At 41.7% G+C, this 20,210-nt stretch overlaps 1 protein-coding gene and 1 long non-coding RNA gene across 11 annotated transcripts in view; one reads left to right on the top strand and one right to left on the bottom strand.

The window, feature by feature from the left end:
• Positions 1 to 20,210, bottom strand: part of caskin1 (CASK interacting protein 1) — a 137,720-nt gene that overhangs the window by 92,117 nt on the left and 25,393 nt on the right. The window lies entirely within an intron of this gene.
• The window catches only part of LOC116063805, a 23,260-nt gene continuing 6,259 nt past the window's right edge, over positions 3,210 to 20,210 (top strand). The window contains exons 1-2 of the long non-coding RNA XR_004108376.2: positions 3,210 to 3,222; positions 15,039 to 15,043. This is a non-coding gene — a long non-coding RNA (uncharacterized LOC116063805). The remainder of the gene's footprint in view (positions 3,223 to 15,038; positions 15,044 to 20,210) is intronic.

Here is a 20,210-nt window from a genome sequence, read left to right as displayed (position 1 = left end):
CAAGAAAGCATCTGTTCTGTGTTGCTTCTTGTTCATTTTTATTTTTTATTTTTTTTTTTTCCATTTCTTGTGTGACTTGTCTGATTTAGACCAACAATGTGCTCATCAAATTTAATGGCAATTTTCCATTCAAATGTTTCAGTAAATTGCCTTTAAGCTGTCATTAGACAATTTAGACTAAAGAAGGTTCACAGATGTGTTGAAAATATAAAGGTTTTAACGCTTTTGGGAACATCAATGGTCTCAATACATTTAATGGCTTTCTAGCCACAACGTTATTTATGTTACCATGTTAGCGAGTTCTAAAGACATCATCTTGGGACCATTAACGTCCAAAGCAAATTTCATTGACACTTGAGGCGTAGTTGCTAAAATATGTGGTGCTGCCTCCCTTTGTATGCAGAAATGTTTGGATCACATGGGTCATAAACATACTAGCCACCACTGGAATCTAATTCTGCAAATAGTACAATACTGATAATACTAGTGTAGCCTAATCTTTATGTGCAACTGTGCAGAAATACCGGGTCTAAACAGAATGAATAGATTTCAAATGAATGAATTCAAATTAGAGTGTCAACGTTAAGAATGAAGCTTCAAAGCGTCGAACTATTACAGCCCTACTTTGTTACTCAGGCAGAACTGGTTAGTATGAAGAAGACCACAAGGGTACATCACTGATAGACTGATGACAATGTTGATGGTAATGCAATATATATGATTTGGTGAACACTTTGAATCAAAGTGTCTGAATGCACGCAATTGTAGAACCTGCTGGAGTGGAAGCCCAAACCCTGGCTGTGTAGAAGTCCGTGTTTAAACTTTCAATCCAACAAGTCCCCCAAACCATTCGACGATCTGAGTCGTTTGTTCCCTACCCTCTAATACGACCCACAGGAGCGTATCACGAAATAGCGGCAGGTGGCGGAAATACAACCCCATATCTGAACCAGAGAAACGATGGCCGCATTTTGAAAGTAGAGGTCGCGATTTTAAACATGTCTTTAACGTTGTGAAATAGTCACAGTTTGGTAATGTTTAGGCACAAAAACTACTTGGTTATGTTTAGAAAAAGATTGTGGTTTGGGTTCAAATCACACGTTACTTCACTTCCTAAAGGTTACGCACGTGACACTGAACGTGACGTTCATCAAGTTAACAAACACTCGTCGTTTTCTTATATTTTCAAATGGGCCTCGAACCTTGCTCTCCTGCGTGAAGGTCCTGTGTTTGTTTGTCGGGTGAGGAGTAGTCTAAATTGACGACATTTCATTTCCGGGATTGTTCAGGTGTCACCGGAAAATCCGCCGGTTGTCCCTCATTTTCAGCCGGATGTCTGTCACCTTCCTCTTTCTTTGTGTTGTAATTTTAAACTCCGGTGGATTTATGAGGACTGTGGTTAACTGCTCCTCAGATCTCTGCAGGGTAAATCCAGACAGCTAGCTAGACTATCTGTCCAATCTGAGTTTTCTGTTCCACGACTAAAACAACTTTTGAACGTACACATGTTCCACCAAAACAAGTTCCTTCCAGAGGCTATTTTGCAGAGTCACCGCTGCGCCGTCCAGCGCTTAGCACCGCCCAAGACGATTGTGATTGGTTAAAAGAAATGCCAATAACCCTGACAGAGCATGTTTTTCTCCCATTCCGGAATGCTGTGTGGACAAGCCAGACCCTCCTCCCCAGTGCTGTGGAGGAAGGTCTGGCAATGACAGACTAGGGGAGGACAGTTTCTTTAATCTAGGACCAAAACATGCATTTGCTGCTGGAGTTTTTTGGCCCTTCCCCTCCATTTTAGTCTGATTGTCATTTCGCATCTGAGCTCGTTTGCCTGGAGAAATGCAAAACACAACAAAGTCCAAGTGCAGACACAGACGCCACTTCCATTCTCTGTATCCCTAACACGCTGAGACACGCAGACGGCATGACGACACCCACGCAGACAGCCGAGCAAAGAGAGACTTACAGAGGACCACAACACACCCGGGGGACAGTACCATGGCTCAGTGATCAATAGAGACCATGTGTCTGCTGTATAAAGATCTTTCTCTGCCTTCTCTGTCTCTCTCGCTCTGTTTTCAATGCTTTCCCGAACTCTGCTTCCTTTTACATTGCTCTTTCCCTGACCCTCCACCATTCTCCAGTTTTGGTTATTAAATTCGCCTCATTATCATTCCAACACAATTTGTTTCCTCTTCAGCTCTTTGTTGAATGATTTTTCTGTCTCTCTCTTCTGACCCGTTTTTCACTGATCTTCATTTAGGAGAATCTAATCATCCCTGGCCGCTCTTTTGCCTCCCTATGTGAACCGGCACAAATACTTCTTCCCATCCAATAAAACATAAAAACAGGCCACTTACAGTACCAATCTTGCATGTACTCTACGATTAACCTCAGTTCAACACACCCGATCTATCTTAGGAAAATAGGATTCACAAACACAGTGTGTTGGATGATGCTTGAAATGAATGTATGCCATTTTCAATTTTTGCAGATTAGCTACGGTAATAAGGCATGGTGTCTCTAACCCAAAATCCTCGCATTGTGTGAGATACAACAATTGACAGTAAATCTGGGCCAGTATGTACTAAACCACCCAGAATAGGATTGCTGATCCTGCAATACAAGTAATTCATTCATAAGGATGAGAAAGGAAGACTTTCTGCGAAGTCAGCACTCCTGTTCTCTGATATCGGATACATTATGGACCCTGGTTTATCTATCTATAAATCGGGATATCTCTGTGCGTGTGTCTGTTTGTGATTCACCAGCTGCAGGTGTCTTGCCAAAAACTGACCATCCGTCAAAAACTCATTGCTGTCTACCCTCCATGCAAATGATGAAATAGGGGACACGCTGAATCTCTAGATGAGTCGCAGCCGAGCAGCGACTGATTGAGCCACGCTGCAACGTTCTCTGTCAGGTAAATGTATGTTTTCCTCTGAAGTACAAGTACACAGTAAGTCAGTAGGCCTACAGTTGGATTAATAAGTGCTTTGGGGGCCTTCTGTAAGTTATTTCGGAGTACAATGGTTCTGGAGAAAGCTGCAAGCAGCAATACAGGAGGCCAAGCAATCGGCCCATTCCAAACAGGCATGTTCGGAACGGGCACTGCGCTAGTATCTTAAAGTCCAGTATGACAGTACAGACAGAGATATTTTTGTTCCAAATGTGCATTTGCAATGGCAGAGGCCTTTGAGACAGCTGTGCAACACAACAAATGTCATCAATAGTTGGATAATGGAGTTTAATGTCTGATCTATAGCAAGACTAAATCTGCTTCTTGGGTAAAAGCCATTACAGGCAGAATCATGAGAGGCATTTGGAGGTAATTGACAACAGAAACACTGCCTTTCAAAGGCTGAGTATTAGTAAATGGGATAAATACAAGGCAAACAGAAAACACTGCTGGCAGTCCTTGTTAGCAAATCTTTGTTGTATCTAACTGTTGGTGTCATTGGGAAACCGGATTAAACTGATTCTACAGCCATGCTGTGAGGCTGGACTTAGGCACAGCAGATGATGTCGATAAAAGAAAAGTTAGGGGTTAACCAAAGTTATTATAATCCATCCTGAGGAAGACATGAATGTCCGTACCTAAGTTTATAGGAATCCATCCAGTAATTGGTTACAGATATTTTAGTCTGGTCTAACCCAAAGTGGTCGACATTGCCGTCACTAGAGCAGAGTATGAAATAATAACAATGTAAACGCTACCGGAGAAACTCGCCAAGGAAGTTCTATAAGACACGAAGATATGTTATGTGACAGGTCAAATGCAAAGCAAGATGTCTTAACATCTGTCGGCTGTTATTATCTAGTATTATCAGGTGTAAATTACTCCTGGACTAATCTATATCCTTGACGTTACACTTCCGGGATTGCTCCGGTGCCTCAGGAAATTCCGCCAGATGCATGTATTTTCCTTCCTTACTTTCTTTCAGTTGGAATTTTAAATTCGGTGGATTAATGAGGACTATTTTTGACTGCTCCTCAGATCTCTGCAGGGTAAACTGAGACAGCTAGCTAGACTATCTGTCCAATCTGAGTTTTCTCTCGCACGACTATTTTGCAGCGGCTCTGTGCGGAGCTTAGCACTGCCCATGACGATTCTGATTGGTTTAAAGAAATGCCATTAAACCAGAGCACGTTTTCCTTTGCCAAACGTGGGTTTGGCAAAGCGAGACTACTCCTGGACCAATACTTTGGTATCTCTAATTCCATGGCTGTGTTTGAATGCAAAGTGGGACAGCGCTGGAGGAAGCAACATATGACGATTCCCTCTTTTCTCTTTCCTGTCTGTGCTGATTTACATCACCCCAAGTATAATACTGTCTACCACAGACATGTTCTTAAAAGATGAACATGGGGTCAACTGCTGCCTTTGGGTTCTTCCTGCAATGTTAAGAGCAGAGTGCATAACACTTGAAGCTATACCCGGACACACACACACACACACACACACACACACACACATACACACACACACACATACTGTGTAATCTGCTAGGTATCTTTTGAGGAATCGAAGAATAAAAGGGAAATCTCGTGAAAGTTCTGATGTTCACAAGTTCTTATATGACCTCATTTAGGACTAGGGTTCTTTTTTTTTTAATATTGGTACTAAAGCAATACTTTTGAAAACGGTGCTGGTCCCTAAATGGTGCCTGAACCAATACTTAATAAAGAAGAGCACAAAACAGTCAGAGAGTTGGTGACAATAGAGAACGGCTTGTTCACTGCTAAGACCATATGGTCAAACTTATTTCACCAGTCAATTGCTGTTAAACAACAAAAAGAAGAACCACTAGATGCAAGAAGGGTACTTCTACTACTAGGGTACTACTACAAAAACAGCTAGTTTCTCAGGTTGCACTTTAAAACACCATGAGCTTACAAGGTGCAATTGAAGGCACATGAAGTCTCGTCAGTGTTGTTTCTTCTACAACTACAACTCCAACTCCAGCAGGGTCTTGAAAAGTGCAGCTAGGCTACAGTGTGTCTTTAGCTGCAGACTGTTGTACATCTGGGTGTTGGAATCCTTTTGAGTGAAATACAGCCACACGTTAGACCGTTTAGCTGTCAGCATCTTAACTGTGTTTAAGCTAGCTACTGGCTACTAGCTAACAGTAGGCTAACACAACCTGGTGCCAAGTGTAGTGTAAACTAGCGTCACATGCAGTGCTTCTGTTGCCTGTACGTTTTCGGAGCACCAGAGAGCAGCGCAGGCATTTAAATGTCACAGAAATCTGTGTGGTCATTCAGTCCTGTAGATACCGGTCGTTTAGGGTCACCGGGTTTCGGTACCCAACCCTATTTAGGACTCAGTTCTCTACAGCTACGAAGAAAAAAGGTTTTAGTCATTAGTGATTGTATGAATTATTAGGACACATTGTTGTAGATGTGCTAAGTTAAGCATCCCTTGACAACACAGAAGAGCGTAGTCCTAGGTACTGGGCTGAGCCCCAGACAGCCCTGAACCAATTTATCCCCTGATGTCCACGTTTTGTAAATGACAAAAAGCTACGTCACGTGGAACCCTTACGGCCACACAGATGCAGAACTCATTTGGACTTTAGTATTTGGGTTATAGGATGGCCTATATTCATATTGATTGATATGTACAGTAAATATGGCCAAATACACACACTAGTAAATTAAATCTAGTGATGTTGATTGTGCAGCTATCGACTTGAGAGGATCTGAACACAGTAAAAGTATAGCCCTACAAGCCCATGGACACAGAAGAAGAGACAACAAGACAGGAAGTGATTGAGAGAGGATAGATTAACAAATGAGGTCATGTTTTCTGGGTTTGATGCCAAAACACAGCTAGAAACCACAGAAAGACATGGTCATATTCATGCTGTTTGATTTAGTTTCATTTATTGATTACTCTGTAAATCACATTGTGTGTGTGTGTGTGTTATGAAGTGTATTCTCTTGTAGACTTAACTTTATTTTGCCAGGCTTCCCTGTGAATTGTGCTGCTTAGTGTGTGTGTGTGTATGTGTGTGTGTGTGTGTGTGTGTGTGTGTGTGTGTGTGTGTGTGTGTGTGTGTGTGTTTGTTTTGTTGAGTGTGATGACTGACTTAGTGGCCCCTCTTTGGTGCAGACCTCAGGGCAGCACTGTGAGGACTATACTGAACAGACAATGACCACCTTACACACACACACACACACACACACAAATTAGGCTAACCCACCAACAGAGTGCAATTTTCACTCTGTTAACCCAAAAGCCATCAAATAACTGTCATTTACAGGAACATTTACACTCTGATTACACACACACACACACACACACACACACACACTGAATAGCCTGTAGTTACAGTACATGCACAAACACCCACACAAATGCACATATAAGGGTTTCCCATAACATGTTGCCTTTGACAAACATGCAAACAAAACAGGCAGCCACCCACACAAACACACACACACACAGACACGCACGCACGCACGCACGCGCACACACACACACACACACACACACACACACACAGAATGGAAGTCCTCCACATAGTCAACACCTGGAGGACATTTACAGTAAGTCACAGGACATCATTATGTGCTCCCCTCTGGCTTCCTTCATCACAGGAGCCACGTTTGTCTTTGAGCAAAAAGGGAGGGAGGCGGGAGAAGAGGAGGAAGAAGAGAGGGTCAACTGAGTGGTAAAGTATAGGTTCCACTGTAAGAGGGAAGAGAAGATGGAAAAAGGAGGATAACAAGACTTACTAACTAAACAACAAACTAGGTTGAGCGCCATTGCCCTTTTTAAAAAAACTGTTACAAACGACACAGAGAGAACTTGGTTGAGGTTCCAGAAAGATCATAGTCATAGCTTAAATGATGAGAGAGAATGCAAACAGCTGTCTCCCAATAAGGAGTGACGATTAATGAATAGTCGGATAATCACCATAAATAACTGAATCACTCAACTCATCAATGTAAGAGCTTATTGTCTTAAATAAAACTACTAACACTGGAAAATATTGATGTAACTTATTCTATGTCCGAAGCAGATGTGAGGGTGAGGATCGGAAAGGCCAGGACAGCTTTTCTCCAACTGAAGAATATATGGAGCTCAAGGGACTTCAAAACCATCAAAACAAAGATCAGGGTCTTCAACACCAATGTGAAGTCAGTCCTTCTCTACGGCGCCGAAACCTGGAGGCCCACCGTCACCACCACCAAAAAGATCCAGACATTTATCAACACATGTCTGCGATGCATCCTCCAGATCCGTTGGCCTGATCCCATCAGCAACCAAGAACTCTGGCAAAGCACAAACCAACTGCCAGCACACAAAGAGATCATCCAACGACGCTGGAGATGGTTAGGGCATTCCCTCCGCAGACCGGCTTCCAATATCACCAGACAGTACCTTCCATGGAATCCCCAAGGGAAAAGGAAGAGAGGTCGACCCAGAAACAGCTGGCGGCAAGACCTGGACGCCGATGAAGGCCACACTTGGGGACAGCTGGAGAGGCTTGCTCAGGACCAAGACGGCTAGAGAATCCTTGTAGGCGGCCTATGCCCCAGTAGGGGAAAATAGCCGGAAGAAGAAGATTCTATGTCTTCCATGTCTTGGTAACAGCTATTTGCTGTTGAAGGCTACAACCTTTTTCGCTAATATTAGAAAAAAAAGGGTTTGTTTAAGATGCTAGATCTGCATGTTAGGTCTCATCTAATTTATGTCCTTAAAATAATGCCCGCAACATGAAGTAAACATATTTGGGAAATAACATATTCACTTTCTTGCTAGGAGCTAGATGAAAAGATCACCGCTATCATATCTGTGCGATAAATATGGAGCTATAGTCAGCAGCTGGTTAGGTTAGCTTAGCTTAGCATAAAAACTAGCAACAGAAAGAAAAAGCTTGCCTCCCGTAAAAACTACAACTTGTCCTTTTTACACTTCGGTTTTCGCATGGGCAATAAGCAAACGAGATATAACATGTTAATTAGTGAGCTAAAGAGGAGCTGGTTGAGCCCAGCTAGCTTTTTTCTCTCGGTTTCCAGCTAAGCTAACAAGCTGCAGCTTCACATTTACTGTACAGATACAAGAGTAGTATAAACTCTCAGCAAGAAAGCTATATTTCCCAAAATGTCAAACTATCTCTTTAAGTGAAGGCATTGTTTTGTTACTCTAATTTAAAGGTGTAATATGTAATACTGACAGCTATGAAATGACATAAAATGCCCGTCCCTTGTAAGCGTGATAAATTAGCCTGAAGCTAATGCTTACCTGTTCAGGAGGAAATTAGCCAACTCTGTGACCTTGGGCTCTCAGCTGTCTCCATCTTTCAAATACATCTCCAATATTTACCTGGGGTTTGTTACGTCTGTGGTCACGCACGTTAGAAACATGCCTTTTTTTTTTTTTCTTTTTTTTTTAGGTCGGGTAGAATCTATCTCCGTTGATCCCGTTCGTTTGTTTGCTGCTTCCATGGCTTTACTAACCGTTACAGCTGTAGCGCACTGGGTTTACGTTTTCACAGGTATATCTGGCAACGGACTGGCTGTCTGTACAGTTGATACCAACACACAAGCCAAAACACAAACAGAAATTCTGTCACAGAACGGAAATTTCAAAAGGAGAAAATACTGGCATTAGCATTGTTGTCAGAAAAGATAGTATTTTCAACTTAGCATGTTTCCTTAATATCTGATGACACATTGGGGTCATTTTTGGATTTATTACAGTAAATATATTACATATTGGACCTTTAAATGTTTGTTAAATGTATGACTTCAATCTTAAATGTACTAGGATTTTGCAGTGATTATGGGCCACATCAGTAGTTTAGAAATGCTGTAGAAAAACATGAACTTTGACATGACACAAACATTGTGTTGTGTAATTTTTCAATGATTAACCAACTATTTATTGTTCACACATGTCCAATTATCAATAACAGAAATTGCTGAATTGCAGGAATTTAGCTCCCTATCTCACAAACAACAATCCCACCCCAAATGTTAATCTTCTGACTGATAACAGTCATTATTCACACGGCCACAAGAGGTCCTTATCTGGTAAATGTAAACATAGTTCCTTTTAGACATGTGGACAAGCCACAAATGCTATCATCGCTACAGTGAGGACAGTCTAATGAAAGAGGAACTGGAAAATCTTAGTGTAGGAGTGGGAGAAGACAGATAAGATATGAAAAAATAGGAAGGAAACAAATAAAAAAAGAAATGTCAACACCACAGAAAATAAATCTGTGAAATAAAGAGAGAGAGGCCAAAAGCATGAGGAGATGGAAAAACTACGCTGCAGGCTGTTATGAGTGGAGTGAAAATGATAAAGAGGAAAGAGCGACTGAGGCGACAAATTCATCACCAGTGTTGTAGTGATCATGGCCAGGAATAAGCCAGCGTTCAGAGCTGCAGGGTTTAACACAACAGCAGCACAGCCAACCACCTCATCCTGCTGCTTTACACCCCCCCCCCCTCTCCCCCCCCACCTTCACCCTCTCATCTTTCACCATTTCTCTCCACTCTGTCATTCATCACTTATCAATATCTCTTCCATCTGACTCTCGCTCCTTCTCTTTCTCTCTTTTGCTCCCTGTCCCTCTATTACAACCCAAAGGCGTGGGCTCAGGCTATTACGGAATATTGTGATTGCTCGCTGTATTTAGACTGTGAGAGGAGGAGAGGGGGAGGTGAAATAGAGAGATGCAGGGAGATGGAAAGACAAAGATGGAGCGAGATAAAGAAAAAAAAACTTGTACGACCTTTCTAGTTAGCCTTGGGGCGTTAATAAAGCAGAACAAGGTGTGTGTGTGTGTGTGTGTGTGTGTGTGTGTGTGTGTGTGTGTGTGTGTGTGTGTGTGTGTGTGTGTGTGTGTGTGTGAGAGAGATCCGTCTGGCTTTGCAATGCTGCAGTAAAACTGCCCCTATGCAATAAAAGGGCAAGGGCTGGGAGGAGAGGAGAGGAGAGGAGAGGAGAGGAGAGGAGAGGAGAGGAGAGGAGAGGAGAGGAGAGGTTTTCAAAGTCCCTTTTTGGACCATTGTCAGAGAAGAATAACAATCCCAGAAATCAATAACAAAATCAAGAAAAATAAAAATCTAAATAAAATAGAAAAAAACACAACAAACCCTGTCAAACAAATAAAAATGTCCACACACACACACACACACACACACACACACACACACACAGCCCACAAGCGACTGTAGTCCAGCAAATTGTCCATCATCCGGTAGTCTATATCCACGACATTCCACTTCCGGGATTGCGGTCATTCTGCCAGAAATTCCGCCGGATGTCACTCTTTTCGAATGTCCGTTTTGGGATATCCCTTTACCTTCCCCTTTCTTTGTGTAGTAATTTTAAACTCCGGTCGAGGACTATGGTTAACTGCTCCTCAGATCTCTGCAGGGTAATTCCAGGCAGCTACCTAGACTATCTGTCCAATCTGAGTTTTCTGTTGCACGACTAAAACAACTTTTGAACGAACACACGTTCCACCAAAACAAGTTCCTTCCCGAGGTTACTTTGCAGCGGCACCAGGGCTCCACTCGGCGCTTAGCACCGCCCAAGACGATTGTGATTGGTTTAGAGAAATGCCAATAAACCAGAGCACGTTTTTCTCCCATCCCAGAATGTTGTGTGGACTTGCCAGACCCTCCTCAGCAGCGCTGTGGAGGAAGGTCTGGCAGTGCGAGACTAATCATCCGGTAATAGGATATTCCACCCTAAATCGAGCCTTGACCAGTCCTTACAGAATTTGCACCGCCTCTACACTTCCACTTCCACACTTTTTTTACTCTATTTTGGACCAAAAATAGGAGAGGAGAGGAGAGGTGAAGGGAGTAGAGGAGAGGAGAGGAGAGGAGAAGAGAAGAGAAGAGAGGAGAGGAGAGGAGAGGAGAGGAGAGGAGAGGAGAGGAGAGGAGAGGAGAACTGTTGTGTCCCAGTTTTACTTTAACCTCTATCCGTCTATCTTTCCCTCTTCTCCCTGATGACACCACACACATTATGTGAAGCTCCAGAAGGCCTTTGGATGCCTGGGACTGTCAGTGAGCTGTTTCCCCAGCGGCACTCAGCCTCCCTGGGCATGACTCATAATGAACCCCCCCCCACACACACACACACACACACACACACACACACACACACATCACCTCTACTCCTCCTCCTCCCCGCTCTTCTACCAAGGGTCCTCCACTCACCCGCCATTCTCCACTTCAACTCTCTCCTGCTCCCATTACACCCTCCTCTCCTCTTTCTAATCCTCTCTTCTTTCTTCCAGCCCTCTCTCCTCCTTCTGCTCCTGCACTCCCTTTTCTTCTCCTTCTTTTCCTCTCCGTCATCCTCTTATTCCATCCCGGTTGGCCTGTAAACTCCCATTTCCTTTTCTCTCTCAGTTGCTTTTTCGGCTCCCCTCTCTCTGTCATCCTCTTACTCCCCTTCCGAGCAGTGCTGTGTTATCTCCAGCTTTCAGGCTAAAAATTGGCTCTGGAAAAGAGCCCCCCGCCTCCCCACCAAACACACCCACACACACACACACACACACACACACACACACACACACACACACACACACACAAACACACACACACACACACACAAACACACACACACACACACACACACACACACACACACACAGGCACACAACAAGTCAGACACAATAAACCAGTATTGCAAACATGACGTAGAACTGAAGCTTTTTTACAAAAACGCAAACACGTGCAATTGATCATTCGCACAGGCCCTCTTAGCTAGTGTTGCTAATGTTATACTTTACGCTTTTGCACGGTAGATAACGTTAGCAGATTTAGCCACTTGAATTTCTTAGAAATGTTAAAACATTGAGTCCTTAACTTCAGGCAGGGGTAAACAATCGCAGGCTTCTCGTTTCTAGCTGACGTTTTCTTTGGCTAACATGACATTGTCACTCTTGTCACTGGCGAATTTGATCAGCTGTAGCTAGCTAACTTATTAAGCTAACGTTAGCTCCGTGTGTTAGTTTCAAATATTTCCGGGTGATTTTAATGATTCCAGCTGACTTACTTTAAACTACTATCTTGTAAAAGGGTCTTAAATATGCACTTGGTGGCTACATGTGATGCTAAAAGACTGAGGATAAAGGTACATGTCCCAGGCAAAAAGTCAGCATCCTCACCAGTTGATCCATGTAGAAGACATGGACATAAAGGAGCGGCATTTTCCTTGTATTTTAGTGTAGAGTTTGTTAGTTGTGTGATAAGAAAAAATGTGACACCATACTGTTACCATATTTCATTTTCACATAGGGGTCATCCCTATGTTCCCCGGGTCCTATGTTCCCCGGGGTTAGGGTTAGGGTTAGGGTTAGTGCATATGCGCGTCAAACACCCCGTAGGCCTACATATGCCTGTTTGCCATGGAATTTGGCAGTAATGGTGGAAAAAGTAACAGACCAGGGAACATAGGACCCTTTTTTTGAAAAAGGGTCCTATGTTCCCCAGTCTCATACAAAGAGGGGAACATAGGACCCGGGGAACATAGACACGCTGCCTTAACATAACCCCTGTTTGACTGTTTAGCGTGCATACTTATACATATTTTCACATCCCTACAAGAGAAAACTCTTTCAGGATGAGGACAAACCGATGTGTTTGGCAAATGTAACCCTAAGTTGGTAACACTGCTGTGTTTGCTGACTTCCCCAAATTGAATACAGAGCAGGACAGTGCTGAAAACATTAGACTTAACTCTGCTATAGTTGCATTCAGGATTGGCTGGGGAAATACTACATAGTGCATATGCTAGTCATTAACAGGGTTGTTTTTACGTAACCTAACACCATAAACTAATATAGTTAGTTAATGATGTGCTCTTTGGCCTTGGAAATAACACTAGAATACTACTGTAGGCCGGATATGCTAACAAATGTAGCTTTTGTTTACAGTAAGCAGATAAACACACTGTTACTCTCGTGTTTTTGGTTTTGGAAAGGCTTTAAAAAAAGACATCACCCTCTTTGAACACCACATATCTCTTTTATTACAGCACCACGACCGCTGTTTTGGCATGTTGAGAAATCCAAATCTTGACAGAGGCTAAGCTATGATTTGGCAATGTCAGGAGTGAGCGAATGGTCAGTTACGGAAATGTAATCACTTGCATACACATAAAACACACACATGCACATTCGCTTACACGTGACACTGACATTAGGTCCCTGAACTATCAGAGCGTCATATTCAGCAGAGAGGGACTCTCAAATCTGACTCCTAATATAGCTCATAAACCAGGCTGGCTGCACTGATTCAACACTGGATCACTGAGTCTCTCTCTGTGTGTGTGTGTGTGTGTGTGTATGTGTGTGTGTGTGTGTGTGTGTGTGTGTGTGTGTGTGTCTCAGGGTGTGTTGATGCAAAAATGAGTATCTCTGATTATTGTGCAGATCAATTACCCAGCAGTAAATTACCCTGCCGCTATACTCACATAATTATCAAAGACACAAACGACAGCTGAGCCTGCATATGTGTGTGTGTGTGTGTGTGTGTGTGTGTGTGTGTGTGTGTGTGTGTGTGTGTGTGTGTGTGTGTGTGTGTGTGTGTGTGCGCGCGCACACAGGGGAATGTCTTCGCATATTGATTCTTGAAGCAACAAATTAATCAAATATTTTAGTATTACACCTTGGTAGTTGAGCATGTAGTTAACGTTTAATCAAGTCAACAGCGTGTGACTGGAAAATGACATGTTTTCCAAAGTGAGCTACTGTATTAAGTCTGATGAGGGTGTGGACCTAATGCATATAACATTACCTACATTATGAAATCTTTTAACATTTCATAATACTAATTGAGAGTTTTTCTTTCTTCTTCAGAAGTCTTATGTTGTTCGGATGTTGTGTAGACAGAAGGTAAAAATATAAATATTTATTAAAAAATAATATAGCAGCAAATCTTAACATTTGAGACGCTGGAACATTTCGCTTTTTGTTTGCCACAGGTTAATTATTCTGATTGTCAGTTTATCAACTAGTCGTAATTTAATTGTTTGGTAACATGCACATTCTGAATCATACTAAATCCTAAATGCTACAATGTAGCGTAACAGAAGCACAAGTAGAGATGAGAGGACTAATAAAGTCAGCAACTGACTCAGTAATAGCAGTAATACAACAATATGTATATCTAACGTTTGCTAACTTACAGCCACCATGCTATTGGTCATAACAGACCGAGTAAAGCTGTAGAAGCAAAGCCCCTGAGTGTATTGAATTGAGCAAAGGTGTGTTTCATTGCTTATTGATAAGGTTTTTATTTGTAAAATAAATAATATATAATTTCCTCTTACAAAAATCACATAGGCTCACTTTAAAATTTACTGTGACAACATTGGCTAACAGAGAGAGAGACACAAACATGTAATGATAAAGTATGTAATAGGGCTGGATTAACCCACTCGAGGGTAGGGATGCCCCGATCCGACTTTTCTTTACTCCCGATACGATACCTGGGCTCTATGTCTCACTTTGTAGAAGTCATTCTTTTTTATGTGTAAGACAACATCATTACGAGGTGCACCTGAATACACAATGAGTTTACGAGCGGCACCTGAACACAAGTTCGTTTACATAACTTGCAGGGAAGGCAAAATGTTGCCACACCGACTGACCCTGCCCCAGGCTTTTTCTATGTCAGTCAGTTTATTTAATATGGATATGTTCTATTTTATTTACTATAGTGCAAGAGCTGCCTTAAGACCCGTATCATTAGTGGTAACAAATAAAAAAATGATATCAATACCACCAAATTACCCCAGATTTATACAAAGTAATTGCTACACAGTGAACCTATTAACCGATGGGACCCCTGAGGTTGGTAATTTTGCTGTTTCGTTTTCTCAAAGGCTGCTTTGGAGAGAAGAGGTAATAGATTATGTAACAGCAAATACTGAGTGCAGTACAGCAAGACAAGAAAAATCATTTACCTGAATATTTCAATATAAAAATAACCGTCTAGGTTGAAAAAAAAACATGCATCTCTAAATAGCAAACGTCTGGTGTTAAAATTAACAGAAAATGTGTGAGAGTGTGTGAGAGAGAGCAGGGGAAGAAAGGCCAAGTTTAGGAGGGCTTTGATGTGCAAGATGGTGCATCCGTCTCAGAATGTAAATGTCAGGTTTCTAACAGAGAACGCCCATGGAGAAAGTCTAACCCTGTTTGTGTGTGTGTGTGTGTGTGTGTGTGTGTGTGTGTGTGTGTGTGTGTGTGTGTGTGTGTGTGTGTGTGTGTGATATGAGTAGTACTGTAACACACACATCCAGTGAGGTCCTGGTATGGATCTATTCCAGTTGACTACTGGTACACACAGGGCTATTTCTGTCTGACTGCTGGGAAAGAAGGACACAAATGGATAGATGGAGAATGAGGGAGGGAGGGAGGGAGGGAAGAAGGGATGGAGGAGGATGGGTGGATAATTGAAAGGAGGAAGGACAGAGGATGAGAAGAGAAGTGGAAATTAAAGCGGTCACTGATAGATCGGCTCAACTGATGCTTGACGTGTTACATTTAAACGTCAATAAGTCATTATCACAAGTGTTTTTGAGACTTAACATGACAAACACAGAGGACTGGCATACTGACTGACAGTGATGTTATAAAAAAACTCTACCTACTGTACTGTTTCAACCTAAAAATATCAGAAGCAGCCCTAAAAAGCCCAAATTCGGCCAAAGCCTCAAAGAGTAAAAAGGAGGTTAGAAGGGAGGGAGAGAGACATGTAAGGAAGGATAAATGCAGAGAGGTGGGGGAGAAAGAGAAAGCAGGGGAGAGTCATAGAGACAAACAGGAAGCAAAAGGGTTTTTAGGGAAGATACTGAGATTTTTTTAGTTTTCAGTTATGGTCATGGGAAGAGTGGTAGAAACAAGTAATACCGACCTTACACCAAACGACTTTTCAAGCGAATCCACTGTCGCAGACTAATTTCCAATATTGGAATGAAACAATGAGAAACTTGCTAGAGCTGGGGCGCTCCCGTCGTCTCAATCATTTGGTGTAAGGTGGTCATAAAACTCTTAGTCTTCTTAGTAGTCTTTTTCCTGTCTTGATGTTCCGACAAAATCAAACGTGTTTGATCTTGTCATAAGTTTTAAGTCTTTTTTTTTTTTGGTAGTGTTAAATCACGTGAACATTGTCAAACAACCAATGGGATTTTCAACCCTTCTGAAGTGAGTCATCCAACGGAGTTTTACCAAACACGGGTACTGCCGCCATTCATCTGCATGTACAGCAGAACAGAAAATCAGCAAACTTTCCCTTGAGTTAACAGCTAACACTAGCGTTAGCTAGCCAGCTTGGTTACATTTTTCAAAACGAATCTAGTTGTAGTCTTGCATATTGCGACCCTGCAAGATTCCCAGTCTCTGCAAAATCTTATAGTGTACTGTCTAAAAACTTGGTGACATTATGACAGATAGTCCTTGGATGTGAGATGGTGTCAGATTTTAGTCTTTTCAAAGTCTTTTTAGTCTTCTAGTGTATGGTAAGCATATGTAAAGTAGGCTGAGTAAAGTTTATTAATATAGCACCAACAGTGGCCAGGTTAGCTCAGTTGGTAGAGCAGGTGCACATATAGAGAGGTTTATGCCTCGACGCAGAAGGTCCAGGGTTTGAGTCCGACCTGAGACAATTTCCTGCATATTTTCCCCCTCTCTCTCCCCTTTGATATCTAGCTGTCTTATCCATTAAAGGCGGAAATGCCCAAAAAACAATCTTTAGAAAAAAAATATATATAGCACCTATAGTTATCAGAGAAAGAATCACAAAGAGCTTCACAGGTCACATAAATGAATACATTAATATCACAATAAATCTCAAAGGCAAGGAACATAAAAATACATAGAAATACAATCCACGATGTGGCTAATCGAATGCCTGACCAAAATGATACTTCTTTAGCTGCTTTTAAAAAAATATCAACAAAGGCCACCGCTCTCGAAATCAAGTCTATAGCCATCCACAGTGCTTAATTTGTAAAGTAGGAGGTCCCGGAGCGCAGGGCGGGGGTGGATCCGGCGACTCAAAACGGGGGTTGGACGTAAAGAAACAAAAAAAACAATGACACTGCCTACGTAGCTTCTCTGACAAAAAAAAACTAAACAACGCTGTGTGTACATCAGGGCAATGTTTATTTTTATTTTTTATAAGTAAAATACACTGCAACAATCGTTTTCACAAGCAGCAATTATCCATCGGACTATTAAATTAACCAAAAAAAACACCGTGGTCTCCACATTCTTTATCGGCAGAAACGGTTTTTGCTTGTTTGGGATCCGACTGGCCAGCGTATTTGAAAAAGTTAAGCAAACTTTGTTGTCTTTTTGACATTTTTCCCCTGAGTGAAATGAGGCTATAACAGTAATCTCAACCAGCACAAGCGCTTGTGTCACTTGAAGTGCCTCCCCTCCCTCCGTCCCTCTCCCCCTTCTGTCTTACCCTGAAAATTCACCTCAAAACGCATCGAAAACGCAAACACAAGATTTTAGTGGAACTTCAATGGGGAATAAAGACTAACAAGACAGATAACAACATTGAACACTACACAAACAGTAATTTATTTTTTTCATTTAGGCGATTCATTTTTCATAGTGACACAGGAGGTGCGGGATCCAATAAAAAAGGTTCCGGATCCAACGTCGGAGGTGCCGGAACATGTTCCGGCGTGTTCAGGCTCAAATTAAGCCCTGGCCATCCAGCTCTCTGAGACTGTACTCAGATAATGCAGTGATTTGAGCTTAATGCTAACGTCAACTTGCTAACATGTTCACACTGACAATGCTAACATGCACTAATTTTGTGGTTTGGAGTCAGTGTGCAGGCATTACTCTCTTTCATTTCGCCAAAAGCCTTAAAAAGTAAGGGTGAAATTGTACCCTTTGAGTCTCCAGAAGGCTTTTAATGTGAAATAGCTGGAAGTGTTGCATTTTATTGAAAGTTTCATTACAGCGATTCAAAAAAACAGCAAAGGTGATTAAAGTGGTAATTAGTGAATGAAAAAGTATTTCTGTTAAAGAAAAGAAACCTTGAGCAGATGAGTGGTGATCATTACATGGCTCTGTTGTAGGACTGGGTATCAGTACTTTTCAGGTATCAACCGAAATAACCCAGTACCAAGTAGTATCAAAACTTCAAAAAGCATTTGATACGGTGAATCATGACAGACTGATTGCCAAACTTGAGGCCTTGGGGGCAGACAGCTCCACCTGTGGGTGGTTTAGGTCTTACCTATCAGGGAGGAAACAATTGGTGGTCTTAGGGGGAGTGCTGTCTGACCCTAGTGTAGTTGAATGTGGCGTTCCACAAGGAAGCATTCTCGGGTCGTCCTTATTTTTAACATACATTAATGATATGGCAGACTCCTATTCATGTGAAATGTTTTTGTACGCTGATGACTCAGCACTTTTAATGTCTCATAAACAACAATCAACATTAGAGAGTACCCTGAGCTCTGAGCTTTCATCTGTAAACAACTGGCTGATTGACAATATGCTGTCCCTACATTTGGGTAAGACAGAGGCTATCTTGTTCGGTTCAAAATACAGATTGAGTAGATGCTCGGAATTTAGGGTCAGTTTGAATAATGTTGAGGTCGGTACAAAAAAGTCAGTAAAATACCTGGGTTGCATCCTAGAAAACAACTTGGATGGCAGGAATATGGCCAACAAGGTTTTGAGTAAAGTCACGGGGCTCACAAAGTTTTTAGTCAGAAACTCTAAATTTTTAGAAAGGTCAACAAAGATCATTTTAGCAAACGCCTTAATTTTAACCCACTTTGAATTTGCATGTACCTCCTGGTTTGAAGGCCTAACAAACCGACTTAAAGGGAGGCTGCAAACAGCACAGAATAAATTAATAAGAGTAATTCTGAACATGGGCCATAGATTGCATATAGGTAGGTCACAATTTGTTGAGCTCAACTGGCTCCCTGTAGAGTCTCGGGTTACTATGTTAAGACTGACCATGATCCATAAAATATTGTTTGGTAGTGTCCCAATTTTTTTGTCGTGTCTTATAACTAAGGTAAAGGACACACATAATATTTATACTCGTAGCAGCATATCTGACCTGTGTTCTTATAAATTTAAGACAGTGTTAGGGAAAGGAACCTTTGCCTATATAGGGGCAGTTCAGTGGAATAAGTTAGATCGTTATATTAAAGTCATTTCCAGCCTGAACTCTTTTAAAAAGAGTATCAAGGCCTGGTTATTAGAGAGGGTTGCAGAATAGATCAAAGGGAAAGTTAGCTTTTTATTTTTATTTATTTAAGAAAAATGTTTTTATGTTATGTCATTGATTATTATACACTCTGTCAATGTATTGTCTTGTCCTGATGTTATGTGTTGAGGACCACAATGGAAATAAGTCCTGGACTTTATTGTGTTTTTATCCTTGATTGTATTTGATGTCTTTTTTATTCATGTGTAAGGCTTTCTTGATACAATTAAATAAATCAAATCAAATCAAATCAAATCAAAATCCAGTCAAACGATACCTGCATTCGATCCTTTTTGTACCCAGATCTGAATTTTTGTTCTATCTGTTTGGTTTTGCTAGCGTTGATTTAATATACGACATGTGATTGGCCCACTATCACTTTTAAATGATACCCAGCCCTACTCTGTTGCTTTACTAATGGAATTAATGATGAGGAATCTACTTTATACTGAATCAATAAAGACTTGATGTAAACATAGAGTGATTAAGGGTTGAGTTGGCATTAACAGCAAACAGCAGCAAATCAAAATGGAAGCAGATGAGAAAACAGGAAGATGTCCTCAAAAACCCTGATAAAATATACTGGGGAACAGGGCGAGGCCTGTCTCTAATAGAAGACATGAAAGAGAAAACAAACAGGTCAAGAGTTTGATGTGCTTCTCTGAAATTTTGACGACACACCCTGATCTCTCTCTCTCTCTTACACACACACACACACACACACACACACACACACACACACACACACACACACACACATCCATTACACAGCAAGGGGATAGATTTACAATCACAGGAAGCCAATCCCACAGACACAGAACCACCAACCCTCCCTGGTCTGAACCTGATCCAACAGACAGAAGTCTAGGCCTACTAATAATACTGCTCTCTCTACCTCCATTATCTGTTTCACTCTCATATACTCAATGCAAAAAATGCTTCTAGATATCTGTAAATGCTGTACATGCTGAGTA

Source organism: Sander lucioperca, chromosome 21 (genome assembly GCF_008315115.2).
Source record: "Sander lucioperca isolate FBNREF2018 chromosome 21, SLUC_FBN_1.2, whole genome shotgun sequence".
Taxonomy (NCBI): Eukaryota; Metazoa; Chordata; class Actinopteri; order Perciformes; family Percidae; genus Sander; species Sander lucioperca.
The sequence above is the reverse complement of the archived record's forward strand: the minus strand, read 5'-3'. Positions and strand labels throughout refer to the sequence as shown.